The sequence below is a fragment of the Microcebus murinus genome, chromosome 28 (assembly GCF_040939455.1).
Source record: "Microcebus murinus isolate Inina chromosome 28, M.murinus_Inina_mat1.0, whole genome shotgun sequence".
In the NCBI taxonomy this organism is placed as follows: domain Eukaryota; kingdom Metazoa; phylum Chordata; class Mammalia; order Primates; family Cheirogaleidae; genus Microcebus; species Microcebus murinus.
This window is the reverse complement of record NC_134131.1, coordinates 16,392,892-16,406,418: the sequence shown is the minus strand read 5'-3', so window position 1 is coordinate 16,406,418 and position 13,527 is coordinate 16,392,892. Positions and strand designations below refer to the sequence as shown.

Here is a 13,527-nt window from a genome sequence, read left to right as displayed (position 1 = left end):
CGTCACGCGGCAGCATGCGTGGCTTCTGGACTGTCAGGTCTCAGACCAAAGGTCTGCTCTGTGGGAACCGACACGCTGGAGGAAACCTTGAGAGTCTGAGAGGGGAGGGAGTTCCAGAAGAAGGCCAGGATGTCATTTTGAGGGAGTATGTGACCAGAACTCGTCCCGTTGCTTTTGGGGTTCTATGGGCTACACGTAGGAATCTTTGGTGGTGGCACCTGATGTTGGGGGATCCGGAGTCACACCCAGACCTGCCCCACAGGCCTCCTTTTACTTTTCTCTTCGGATTCATTATGTTTAAAAAGTGTCTCTTATCTCTATGATTGCATTTTCTTTTCTCTCTCTTTTCAAGCAGATGATGGGAGTCCAAGTATTAAGGTGACATGTGTTGCCCGTGCCCCCCTCCCCCCTGTGTTCTTATTCATTAACCTCTGATGTTGTTCCAGCGTATTGTGGGGGTACCAATGTTAAGGTTGGGTACGTTGCCCTCTCCCAGCCTCCCCCCTCGGGTCAGAGCCTCAAGTGCGCCCATCCCCCAGTCGGTGCGCACCCACCCCATTCCTAATGGAGGTGTATGCCCATCCCTTCCCCCCACCCGCCCGACACCCACCCGATGAAGGTGATTCCTCTGTGTCCACTTGGGTGTCCGTCGGTTCGTACCCATTTGCTGGTGAGCGCGAGCACGTGGTGCTCGTGTGTCCATTCTTGGGCTACCTGGCTTACTGGAACGGGTTCCAGCTCTGGCCAGGAGAACCACGAGAGGTGCCCTCTCACCGCTGCTCCTCCTAGCTGAATAGCACTCCGTGGTGTCCACGCGCCACATTTCATTTACGCACTCGTGGGTCGATGGGCACTCGGGTCGCTTCCAGGTCTTTGCGATTGTGACTTGTGCCCTGACTCTAACCCTAACCCTTACCCAGCCCCGTCTCCTCCTCGGCCCCTGCCTGACTGACTCCTTCCCGCCCGGCCTGTCACCTGTCACCGTCCTCTGCCCCTGCCTGACACGCTCCTCCCCGCCCGGGCCGTCACCGTCCTCGGCCCCTGCCTGACGGGGCTCCTCCGTCGCCTGGGCCTTCCAAGGGCTTGGTGTGGACGCTGGTTCCAGGACGCCCTCCCAGGAACCCGGTAGCAGGGCGGCCGCAGCGTCTCGCGCCACCCAACCGTCCGCCGGCCGGCGGCCGTCGCTAAGTGGCCTGCGGGGGACGTGCCCCCACTGTGGGGCGGGCGCCCAGCCTGGTGTCTTCTCTGAGGCCCCGTGGCTGCTTTTCCCCCCCGCAAGGGGAGAGCCACGGAGGTGGGGACCGCCTCCTCGTGGGGACGTACACCCAGCTCTCCACGTCGGATTCCGGGGCTCTCTGTCCTGCCAGAAGGCCCAGCTGGCCTGCGGGTCCTTAGAGTGGCAAAAACATCCGAAAACTGAGATTGAGGGTCCGGTGGTTGTCTGCACTTTTGTGCTGGGCACCCCAGGGAGGCCCGGGGGCTGGCTGGACAACGCGGTCTGCTGGGCGGGGGGGGGGGGTTTGGAGGAGCAACTGATGCCCTTTGCACTTTGGGTAGCAAGTGTCTGAGGTGTCTCTGAGCCCTGCGCCATGTCGGGGGGGGGTGGGAGGTCGGGGGGGGGGTGGAGGAGCAGGAGGAGGAGGAGGAGGTGGGAAGGGCCGTGGCCTGCAGTCGTGTTCCCGGGGTGGCTTCTTCCACAGGCTGCTTGGCCTGGGCTCCCTGCACCTGGGCCTTTGGAGGACTGGCCCTGTGCTTGCCAACGCTTCCCCTGCAGGGACCCAGAGCTGGGAGGTTGCATCTCTCAGCCCTGGGTCGGGCAGAGCCCCAGCGGGCCATGCCCACAACCTCTCTCAGCACGGGTCCCCCAGAAGGCTCCTTTGGGACCCAGGATTCTCTTGCGGGTGACTCTTTAAGGTCTGGCCCCTGGATGGAGGGGCACCAGGAGTAGAGGAGCAGGAAGGGGAAGGGGGTGGCCGTGCGAGGGGACACTTTCAGGCCAAGTCCCAGCTTCAGCCTGATCCTCCTGGGAACCCCGGGGTGTACGTCACACCTCCTGGTTGTCCCGCTCTGAGACAAGGAGCCGGGCTTCGCATTCCCCCAGCAGCCAGTCGTGGGCTGAGGACACCTGGGGCGTTGGGAACTCCCTGGCTTCTCCTTGGCTTAACATCTGGAGCTGCTTGTGAATCGTGCCGCCACACACACCCGAGTGCAGGTGTCTTCTGCACAGACTGCGGGCCTCGCTCTTCTGAATGCCGCTAGCTCGCCACCCACCCACGGGTGAACCTGGTCAGGGTACTTTCTCTCGGGGGCAGACTCTGATCCTGGCGGGCTACCGGTGTCTCTGTTTGCTCGTTTCTTTCTTCCATTTCGGGAAAGGCTTCCTTACTGGGTGTGGAAATCTCCTATGCCTTTCCTCGCCTATTCTGTCAGCTTTAAAATTCTCTTTCAGTTGCCACCCTCACAGATGGATTAGGAAACTCTTTCCGGTGCACTCATTAGTGAAATGACCTCAATGAAGCTGGAATCCAATATCTAATCGCCGATTTTTAGCGAGTCCACACGCCAGGGTGGTCGGGGTCCAATGCAGCCCCGGCCAGGCCCAGGCCCCTTGGACTGGGCCACAGGAGGACACAGAGGAGGGTCCCGGCCCCCACGGTCGCGTTGCCGGCAGTTCTCCAAGGGCTTGGGCGTTTTCCAGAGGTAGGAGATGGAGGGGACTGATTTCTTCAGCGCCCCACTAACCACGCCACCCCACCCATGGGACACATCCCTAGAGAGAGAGAGAGACGCCCCATACACTCGCTCCCCTCCCCCATGCGCTGTGCCCCAGCCCGGGCCCGGGGGAATAGGCGGCAGCCCACCCACAGGGTGGGGGGCACAGCTGAAAGGGGTTGTCGGGGAGGGCGGCCCCTGCCTGGGGTCAAAGGGCGGGCGACCCGCGCGTGCGCAATCGGCGGCGGCGGCGGCGGCGGCGGCGGCGGCCACGAGCTGGGGGTGGGCCAGGCGAGGAGAGGAAGGGGGCTGGAAGGTCTCCACCTTGGCGAGTCCAGCCGTGGAGGCGCATCTTGTGTGAGTGTGAGTGAGTGAGTGTGAGTGTGTGTGTGTGTGTGTGTGTGTGTATAGAGAGACAGCCCCCCACCCCGGCCCGCCGCTCCCTGCCCGCCCCGCCCCGCCCCGCCTGTCACCCCCGTCCCTCGGAGCCCGCCGGACCCGGCCGGTGAACTCAACAGGCCCGCCCGGTGCGGGTCAGCGCCGGCGCGGGGCCTGGGGCGGGAGGAGGCGGCGGGGAAGCGCAGAGAGGCTCGGCTTCTTGAGCGGGGCAGGGGCGCCCTCCGCCGTCTAGGGCCACACCACCCTGAACGCGCCCGATCTCGTCTGGTCTCGGAAGCTAAGCAGGGTCGGGCCTGGTTAGTACTTGGATGGGAGACCGCCTGGGAATACCGGGTGCCGTAGGCTTCTTTTTTTTTTTTTTTTTTTTTGTTTTGCCTCTTGTTCTGTCCCCTCTCTGGGAGCGAGGCGGCGGCCCGGGGCGGGGGTCACCCCCACCCTCAGCGCCCGCCGCGGTGCCTGGCGCCCCAGCCCGCACCGTGGGGCCTCCTCTTGTCCCAAGCCGCGACACCGCCGTCACGCGGCAGCATGCGTGGCTTCTGGACTGTCAGGTCTCAGACCAAAGGTCTGCTCTGTGGGAACCGACACGCTGGAGGAAACCTTGAGAGTCTGAGAGGGGAGGGAGTTCCAGAAGAAGGCCAGGATGTCATTTTGAGGGAGTATGTGACCAGAACTCGTCCCGTTGCTTTTGGGGTTCTATGGGCTACACGTAGGAATCTTTGGTGGTGGCACCTGATGTTGGGGGATCCGGAGTCACACCCAGACCTGCCCCACAGGCCTCCTTTTACTTTTCTCTTCGGATTCATTATGTTTAAAAAGTGTCTCTTATCTCTATGATTGCATTTTCTTTTCTCTCTCTTTTCAAGCAGATGATGGGAGTCCAAGTATTAAGGTGACATGTGTTGCCCGTGCCCCCCTCCCCCCTGTGTTCTTATTCATTAACCTCTGATGTTGTTCCAGCGTATTGTGGGGGTACCAATGTTAAGGTCGGGTACGTTGCCCTCTCCCAGCCTCCCCCCTCGGGTCAGAGCCTCAAGTGCGCCCATCCCCCAGTCGGTGCGCACCCACCCCATTCCTAATGGAGGTGTATGCCCATCCCCTCCCCCCACCCGCCCGACACCCACCCGATGAAGGTGATTCCTCTGTGTCCACTTGGGTGTCCGTCGGTTCGTACCCATTTGCTGGTGAGCGCGAGCACGTGGTGCTCGTGTGTCCATTCTTGGGCTACCTGGCTTACTGGAACGGGTTCCAGCTCTGGCCAGGAGAACCACGAGAGGTGCCCTCTCACCGCTGCTCCTCCTAGCTGAATAGCACTCCGTGGTGTCCACGCGCCACATTTCATTTACGCACTCGTGGGTCGATGGGCACTCGGGTCGCTTCCAGGTCTTTGCGATTGTGACTTGTGCCCTGACTCTAACCCTAACCCTTACCCAGCCCGTCTCCTCCTCGGCCCCTGCCTGACTGACTCCTTCCCGCCCGGCCTGTCACCTGTCACCGTCCTCTGCCCCTGCCTGACACGCTCCTCCCCGCCCGGGCCGTCACCGTCCTCGGCCCCTGCCTGACGGGGCTCCTCCGTCGCCTAGGCCTTCCAAGGGCTTGGTGTGGACGCTGGTTCCAGGACGCCCTCCCAGGAACCCGGTAGCAGGGCGGCCGCAGCGTCTCGCGCCACCCAACCGTCCGCCGGCCGGCGGCCGTCGCTAAGTGGCCTGCGGGGGACGTGCCCCCACTGTGGGGCGGGCGCCCAGCCTGGTGTCTTCTCTGAGGCCCCGTGGCTGCTTTCCCCCCCCCCCCGCAAGGGGAGAGCCGCGGAGGTGGGGACCGCCTCCTCGTGGGGACGTACACCCAGCTCTCCACGTCGGATTCCGGGGCTCTCTGTCCTGCCAGAAGGCCCAGCTGGCCTGCGGGTCCTTAGAGTGGCAAAAACATCCGAAAACTGAGATTGAGGGTCCGGTGGTTGTCTGCACTTTTGTGCTGGGCCCCCCAGGGAGGCCCGGGGGCTGGCTGGACAACGCGGTCTGCTGGGCGGGGGGGGGGTTGGAGGAGCAACTGATGCCCTTTGCACTTTGGGTAGCAAGTGTCTGAGGTGTCTCTGATCCCTGCGCCATGTCGGGGGGGGGGGTGGGAGGTCGGGGGGGGGGTGGAGGAGCAGGAGGAGGAGGAGGAGGAGGAGGAGGTGGGAAGGGCCGTGGCCTGCAGTCGTGTTCCCGGGGTGGCTTCTTCCACAGGCTGCTTGGCCTGGGCTCCCTGCACCTGGGCCTTTGGAGGACTGGCCCTGTGCTTGCCAACGCTTCCCCTGCAGGGACCCAGAGCTGGGAGGTTGCATCTCTCAGCCCTGGGTCGGGCAGAGCCCCAGCGGGCCATGCCCACAACCTCTCTCAGCACGGGTCCCCCAGAAGGCTCCTTTGGGACCAGGATTCTCTTGCGGGTGACTCTTTAAGGTCTGGCCCCTGGATGGAGGGGCACCAGGAGTAGAGGAGCAGGAAGGGGAAGGGGGTGGCCGTGCGAGGGGACACTTTCAGGCCAAGTCCCAGCTTCAGCCTGATCCTCCTGGGAACCCCGGGGTGTACGTCACACCTCCTGGTTGTCCCGCTCTGAGACAAGGAGCCGGGCTTCGCATTCCCCCAGCAGCCAGTCGTGGGCTGAGGACACCTGGGGCGTTGGGAACTCCCTGGCTTCTCCTTGGCTTAACATCTGGAGCTGCTTGTGAATCGTGCCGCCACACACACCCGAGTGCAGGTGTCTTCTGCACAGACTGCGGGCCTCGCTCTTCTGAATGCCGCTAGCTCGCCACCCACCCACGGGGGAACCTGGTCAGGGTACTTTCTCTCGGGGGCAGACTCTGATCCTGGCGGGCTACCGGTGTCTCTGTTTGCTCGTTTCTTTCTTCCATTTCGGGAAAGGCTTCCTTACTGGGTGTGGAAATCTCCTATGCCTTTCCTCGCCTATTCTGTCAGCTTTAAAATTCTCTTTCAGTTGCCACCCTCACAGATGGATTAGGAAACTCTTTCCGGTGCACTCATTAGTGAAATGACCTCAATGAAGCTGGAATCCAATATCTAATCGCCGATTTTTAGCGAGTCCACACGCCAGGGTGGTCGGGGTCCAATGCAGCCCCGGCCAGGCCCAGGCCCCTTGGACTGGGCCACAGGAGGACACAGAGGAGGGTCCCGGCCCCCACGGTCGCGTTGCCGGCAGTTCTCCAAGGGCTTGGGCGTTTTCCAGAGGTAGGAGATGGAGGGGACTGATTTCTTCAGCGCCCCACTAACCACGCCACCCCACCCATGGGACACATCCCTAGAGAGAGAGAGAGACGCCCCATACACTCGCTCCCCTCCCCCATGCGCTGTGCCCCAGCCCGGGCCCGGGGGAATAGGCGGCAGCCCACCCACAGGGTGGGGGGCACAGCTGAAAGGGGTTGTCGGGGAGGGCGGCCCCTGCCTGGGGTCAAAGGGCGGGCGACCCGCGCGTGCGCAATCGGCGGCGGCGGCGGCGGCGGCCACGAGCTGGGGGTGGGCCAGGCGAGGAGAGGAAGGGGGCTGGAAGGTCTCCACCTTGGCGAGTCCAGCCGTGGAGGCGCATCTTGTGTGAGTGTGAGTGAGTGAGTGTGAGTGTGTGTGTGTGTGTGTGTGTGTATAGAGAGACAGCCCCCCACCCCGGCCCGCCGCTCCCTGCCCGCCCCGCCCCGCCCCGCCTGTCACCCCCGTCCCTCGGAGCCCGCCGGACCCGGCCGGTGAACTCAACAGGCCCGCCCGGTGCGGGTCAGCGCCGGCGCGGGGCCTGGGGCGGGAGGAGGCGGCGGGGAAGCGCAGAGAGGCTCGGCTTCTTGAGCGGGGCAGGGGCGCCCTTCGCCGTCTAGGGCCACACCACCCTGAACGCGCCCGATCTCGTCTGGTCTCGGAAGCTAAGCAGGGTCGGGCCTGGTTAGTACTTGGATGGGAGACCGCCTGGGAATACCGGGTGCCGTAGGCTTCTTTTTTTTTTTTTTTTTTTTTGTTTTGCCTCTTGTTCTGTCCCCTCTCTGGGAGCGAGGCGGCGGCCCGGGGCGGGGGTCACCCCCACCCTCAGCGCCCGCCGCGGTGCCTGGCGCCCCAGCCCGCACCGTGGGGCCTCCTCTTGTCCCAAGCCGCGACACCGCCGTCACGCGGCAGCATGCGTGGCTTCTGGACTGTCAGGTCTCAGACCAAAGGTCTGCTCTGTGGGAACCGACACGCTGGAGGAAACCTTGAGAGTCTGAGAGGGGAGGGAGTTCCAGAAGAAGGCCAGGATGTCATTTTGAGGGAGTATGTGACCAGAACTCGTCCCGTTGCTTTTGGGGTTCTATGGGCTACACGTAGGAATCTTTGGTGGTGGCACCTGATGTTGGGGGATCCGGAGTCACACCCAGACCTGCCCCACAGGCCTCCTTTTACTTTTCTCTTCGGATTCATTATGTTTAAAAAGTGTCTCTTATCTCTATGATTGCATTTTCTTTTCTCTCTCTTTTCAAGCAGATGATGGGAGTCCAAGTATTAAGGTGACATGTGTTGCCCGTGCCCCCCTCCCCCCTGTGTTCTTATTCATTAACCTCTGATGTTGTTCCAGCGTATTGTGGGGGTACCAATGTTAAGGTCGGGTACGTTGCCCTCTCCCAGCCTCCCCCCTCGGGTCAGAGCCTCAAGTGCGCCCATCCTCCAGTCGGTGCGCACCCACCCCATTCCTAATGGAGGTGTATGCCCATCCCCTCCCCCCACCCGCCCGACACCCACCCGATGAAGGTGATTCCTCTGTGTCCACTTGGGTGTCCGTCGGTTCGTACCCATTTGCTGGTGAGCGCGAGCACGTGGTGCTCGTGTGTCCATTCTTGGGCTACCTGGCTTACTGGAACGGGTTCCAGCTCTGGCCAGGAGAACCACGAGAGGTGCCCTCTCACCGCTGCTCCTCCTAGCTGAATAGCACTCCGTGGTGTCCACGCGCCACATTTCATTTACGCACTCGTGGGTCGATGGGCACTCGGGTCGCTTCCAGGTCTTTGCGATTGTGACTTGTGCCCTGACTCTAACCCTAACCCTTACCCAGCCCGTCTCCTCCTCGGCCCCTGCCTGACTGACTCCTTCCCGCCCGGCCTGTCACCTGTCACCGTCCTCTGCCCCTGCCTGACACGCTCCTCCCCGCCCGGGCCGTCACCGTCCTCGGCCCCTGCCTGACGGGGCTCCTCCGTCGCCTAGGCCTTCCAAGGGCTTGGTGTGGACGCTGGTTCCAGGACGCCCTCCCAGGAACCCGGTAGCAGGGCGGCCGCAGCGTCTCGCGCCACCCAACCGTCCGCCGGCCGGCGGCCGTCGCTAAGTGGCCTGCGGGGGACGTGCCCCCACTGTGGGGCGGGCGCCCAGCCTGGTGTCTTCTCTGAGGCCCCGTGGCTGCTTTCCCCCCCCCCCGCAAGGGGAGAGCCGCGGAGGTGGGGACCGCCTCCTCGTGGGGACGTACACCCAGCTCTCCACGTCGGATTCCGGGGCTCTCTGTCCTGCCAGAAGGCCCAGCTGGCCTGCGGGTCCTTAGAGTGGCAAAAACATCCGAAAACTGAGATTGAGGGTCCGGTGGTTGTCTGCACTTTTGTGCTGGGCCCCCCAGGGAGGCCCGGGGGCTGGCTGGACAACGCGGTCTGCTGGGCGGGGGGGGGGTTGGAGGAGCAACTGATGCCCTTTGCACTTTGGGTAGCAAGTGTCTGAGGTGTCTCTGAGCCCTGCGCCATGTCGGGGGGGGGGTGGGAGGTCGGGGGGGGGGTGGAGGAGCAGGAGGAGGAGGAGGAGGAGGAGGAGGTGGGAAGGGCCGTGGCCTGCAGTCGTGTTCCCGGGGTGGCTTCTTCCACAGGCTGCTTGGCCTGGGCTCCCTGCACCTGGGCCTTTGGAGGACTGGCCCTGTGCTTGCCAACGCTTCCCCTGCAGGGACCCAGAGCTGGGAGGTTGCATCTCTCAGCCCTGGGTCGGGCAGAGCCCCAGCGGGCCATGCCCACAACCTCTCTCAGCACGGGTCCCCCAGAAGGCTCCTTTGGGACCAGGATTCTCTTGCGGGTGACTCTTTAAGGTCTGGCCCCTGGATGGAGGGGCACCAGGAGTAGAGGAGCAGGAAGGGGAAGGGGGTGGCCGTGCGAGGGGACACTTTCAGGCCAAGTCCCAGCTTCAGCCTGATCCTCCTGGGAACCCCGGGGTGTACGTCACACCTCCTGGTTGTCCCGCTCTGAGACAAGGAGCCGGGCTTCGCATTCCCCCAGCAGCCAGTCGTGGGCTGAGGACACCTGGGGCGTTGGGAACTCCCTGGCTTCTCCTTGGCTTAACATCTGGAGCTGCTTGTGAATCGTGCCGCCACACACACCCGAGTGCAGGTGTCTTCTGCACAGACTGCGGGCCTCGCTCTTCTGAATGCCGCTAGCTCGCCACCCACCCACGGGGGAACCTGGTCAGGGTACTTTCTCTCGGGGGCAGACTCTGATCCTGGCGGGCTACCGGTGTCTCTGTTTGCTCGTTTCTTTCTTCCATTTCGGGAAAGGCTTCCTTACTGGGTGTGGAAATCTCCTATGCCTTTCCTCGCCTATTCTGTCAGCTTTAAAATTCTCTTTCAGTTGCCACCCTCACAGATGGATTAGGAAACTCTTTCCGGTGCACTCATTAGTGAAATGACCTCAATGAAGCTGGAATCCAATATCTAATCGCCGATTTTTAGCGAGTCCACACGCCAGGGTGGTCGGGGTCCAATGCAGCCCCGGCCAGGCCCAGGCCCCTTGGACTGGGCCACAGGAGGACACAGAGGAGGGTCCCGGCCCCCACGGTCGCGTTGCCGGCAGTTCTCCAAGGGCTTGGGCGTTTTCCAGAGGTAGGAGATGGAGGGGACTGATTTCTTCAGCGCCCCACTAACCACGCCACCCCACCCATGGGACACATCCCTAGAGAGAGAGAGAGACGCCCCATACACTCGCTCCCCTCCCCCATGCGCTGTGCCCCAGCCCGGGCCCGGGGGAATAGGCGGCAGCCCACCCACAGGGTGGGGGGCACAGCTGAAAGGGGTTGTCGGGGAGGGCGGCCCCTGCCTGGGGTCAAAGGGCGGGCGACCCGCGCGTGCGCAATCGGCGGCGGCGGCGGCGGCCACGAGCTGGGGGTGGGCCAGGCGAGGAGAGGAAGGGGGCTGGAAGGTCTCCACCTTGGCGAGTCCAGCCGTGGAGGCGCATCTTGTGTGAGTGTGAGTGAGTGAGTGTGAGTGTGTGTGTGTGTGTGTGTGTGTGTGTGTGTATAGAGAGACAGCCCCCCACCCCGGCCCGCCGCTCCCTGCCCGCCCCGCCCCGCCCCGCCTGTCACCCCCGTCCCTCGGAGCCCGCCGGACCCGGCCGGTGAACTCAACAGGCCCGCCCGGTGCGGGTCAGCGCCGGCGCGGGGCCTGGGGCGGGAGGAGGCGGCGGGGAAGCGCAGAGAGGCTCGGCTTCTTGAGCGGGGCAGGGGCGCCCTCCGCCGTCTAGGGCCACACCACCCTGAACGCGCCCGATCTCGTCTGGTCTCGGAAGCTAAGCAGGGTCGGGCCTGGTTAGTACTTGGATGGGAGACCGCCTGGGAATACCGGGTGCCGTAGGCTTCTTTTTTTTTTTTTTTTTTTTTGTTTTGCCTCTTGTTCTGTCCCCTCTCTGGGAGCGAGGCGGCGGCCCGGGGCGGGGGTCACCCCCACCCTCAGCGCCCGCCGCGGTGCCTGGCGCCCCAGCCCGCACCGTGGGGCCTCCTCTTGTCCCAAGCCGCGACACCGCCGTCACGCGGCAGCATGCGTGGCTTCTGGACTGTCAGGTCTCAGACCAAAGGTCTGCTCTGTGGGAACCGACACGCTGGAGGAAACCTTGAGAGTCTGAGAGGGGAGGGAGTTCCAGAAGAAGGCCAGGATGTCATTTTGAGGGAGTATGTGACCAGAACTCGTCCCGTTGCTTTTGGGGTTCTATGGGCTACACGTAGGAATCTTTGGTGGTGGCACCTGATGTTGGGGGATCCGGAGTCACACCCAGACCTGCCCCACAGGCCTCCTTTTACTTTTCTCTTCGGATTCATTATGTTTAAAAAGTGTCTCTTATCTCTATGATTGCATTTTCTTTTCTCTCTCTTTTCAAGCAGATGATGGGAGTCCAAGTATTAAGGTGACATGTGTTGCCCGTGCCCCCCTCCCCCCTGTGTTCTTATTCATTAACCTCTGATGTTGTTCCAGCGTATTGTGGGGGTACCAATGTTAAGGTTGGGTACGTTGCCCTCTCCCAGCCTCCCCCCTCGGGTCAGAGCCTCAAGTGCGCCCATCCCCCAGTCGGTGCGCACCCACCCCATTCCTAATGGAGGTGTATGCCCATCCCTTCCCCCCACCCGCCCGACACCCACCCGATGAAGGTGATTCCTCTGTGTCCACTTGGGTGTCCGTCGGTTCGTACCCATTTGCTGGTGAGCGCGAGCACGTGGTGCTCGTGTGTCCATTCTTGGGCTACCTGGCTTACTGGAACGGGTTCCAGCTCTGGCCAGGAGAACCACGAGAGGTGCCCTCTCACCGCTGCTCCTCCTAGCTGAATAGCACTCCGTGGTGTCCACGCGCCACATTTCATTTACGCACTCGTGGGTCGATGGGCACTCGGGTCGCTTCCAGGTCTTTGCGATTGTGACTTGTGCCCTGACTCTAACCCTAACCCTTACCCAGCCCCGTCTCCTCCTCGGCCCCTGCCTGACTGACTCCTTCCCGCCCGGCCTGTCACCTGTCACCGTCCTCTGCCCCTGCCTGACACGCTCCTCCCCGCCCGGGCCGTCACCGTCCTCGGCCCCTGCCTGACGGGGCTCCTCCGTCGCCTGGGCCTTCCAAGGGCTTGGTGTGGACGCTGGTTCCAGGACGCCCTCCCAGGAACCCGGTAGCAGGGCGGCCGCAGCGTCTCGCGCCACCCAACCGTCCGCCGGCCGGCGGCCGTCGCTAAGTGGCCTGCGGGGGACGTGCCCCCACTGTGGGGCGGGCGCCCAGCCTGGTGTCTTCTCTGAGGCCCCGTGGCTGCTTTTCCCCCCCGCAAGGGGAGAGCCACGGAGGTGGGGACCGCCTCCTCGTGGGGACGTACACCCAGCTCTCCACGTCGGATTCCGGGGCTCTCTGTCCTGCCAGAAGGCCCAGCTGGCCTGCGGGTCCTTAGAGTGGCAAAAACATCCGAAAACTGAGATTGAGGGTCCGGTGGTTGTCTGCACTTTTGTGCTGGGCACCCCAGGGAGGCCCGGGGGCTGGCTGGACAACGCGGTCTGCTGGGCGGGGGGGGGGGTTTGGAGGAGCAACTGATGCCCTTTGCACTTTGGGTAGCAAGTGTCTGAGGTGTCTCTGAGCCCTGCGCCATGTCGGGGGGGGGGTGGGAGGTCGGGGGGGGGGTGGAGGAGCAGGAGGAGGAGGAGGAGGTGGGAAGGGCCGTGGCCTGCAGTCGTGTTCCCGGGGTGGCTTCTTCCACAGGCTGCTTGGCCTGGGCTCCCTGCACCTGGGCCTTTGGAGGACTGGCCCTGTGCTTGCCAACGCTTCCCCTGCAGGGACCCAGAGCTGGGAGGTTGCATCTCTCAGCCCTGGGTCGGGCAGAGCCCCAGCGGGCCATGCCCACAACCTCTCTCAGCACGGGTCCCCCAGAAGGCTCCTTTGGGACCAGGATTCTCTTGCGGGTGACTCTTTAAGGTCTGGCCCCTGGATGGAGGGGCACCAGGAGTAGAGGAGCAGGAAGGGGAAGGGGGTGGCCGTGCGAGGGGACACTTTCAGGCCAAGTCCCAGCTTCAGCCTGATCCTCCTGGGAACCCCGGGGTGTACGTCACACCTCCTGGTTGTCCCGCTCTGAGACAAGGAGCCGGGCTTCGCATTCCCCCAGCAGCCAGTCGTGGGCTGAGGACACCTGGGGCGTTGGGAACTCCCTGGCTTCTCCTTGGCTTAACATCTGGAGCTGCTTGTGAATCGTGCCGCCACACACACCCGAGTGCAGGTGTCTTCTGCACAGACTGCGGGCCTCGCTCTTCTGAATGCCGCTAGCTCGCCACCCACCCACGGGTGAACCTGGTCAGGGTACTTTCTCTCGGGGGCAGACTCTGATCCTGGCGGGCTACCGGTGTCTCTGTTTGCTCGTTTCTTTCTTCCATTTCGGGAAAGGCTTCCTTACTGGGTGTGGAAATCTCCTATGCCTTTCCTCGCCTATTCTGTCAGCTTTAAAATTCTCTTTCAGTTGCCACCCTCACAGATGGATTAGGAAACTCTTTCCGGTGCACTCATTAGTGAAATGACCTCAATGAAGCTGGAATCCAATATCTAATCGCCGATTTTTAGCGAGTCCACACGCCAGGGTGGTCGGGGTCCAATGCAGCCCCGGCCAGGCCCAGGCCCCTTGGACTGGGCCACAGGAGGACACAGAGGAGGGTCCCGGCCCCCACGGTCGCG

The 13,527-nt window shown here is 63.2% G+C and overlaps 3 non-coding genes across 3 annotated transcripts; all 3 read left to right on the top strand.

Moving 5' to 3' along the window:
- The first annotated feature begins 3,337 nt into the window (after positions 1-3,337).
- Positions 3,338-3,456, top strand: LOC142865142 (5S ribosomal RNA). Its single transcript, XR_012915445.1, has one exon. It is a non-coding gene; the product is annotated as a 5S ribosomal RNA (ribosomal RNA).
- Positions 3,457-6,958: 3,502 nt separating this feature from the next.
- On the top strand, positions 6,959-7,077 carry LOC142865140 (5S ribosomal RNA). The gene has a single exon (XR_012915443.1). It is a non-coding gene; the product is annotated as a 5S ribosomal RNA (ribosomal RNA).
- A 3,505-nt stretch (positions 7,078-10,582) lies between these two features.
- On the top strand, positions 10,583-10,701 carry LOC142865139 (5S ribosomal RNA). The gene has a single exon (XR_012915442.1). It is a non-coding gene; the product is annotated as a 5S ribosomal RNA (ribosomal RNA).
- The last annotated feature ends 2,826 nt before the right edge of the window (positions 10,702-13,527 follow it).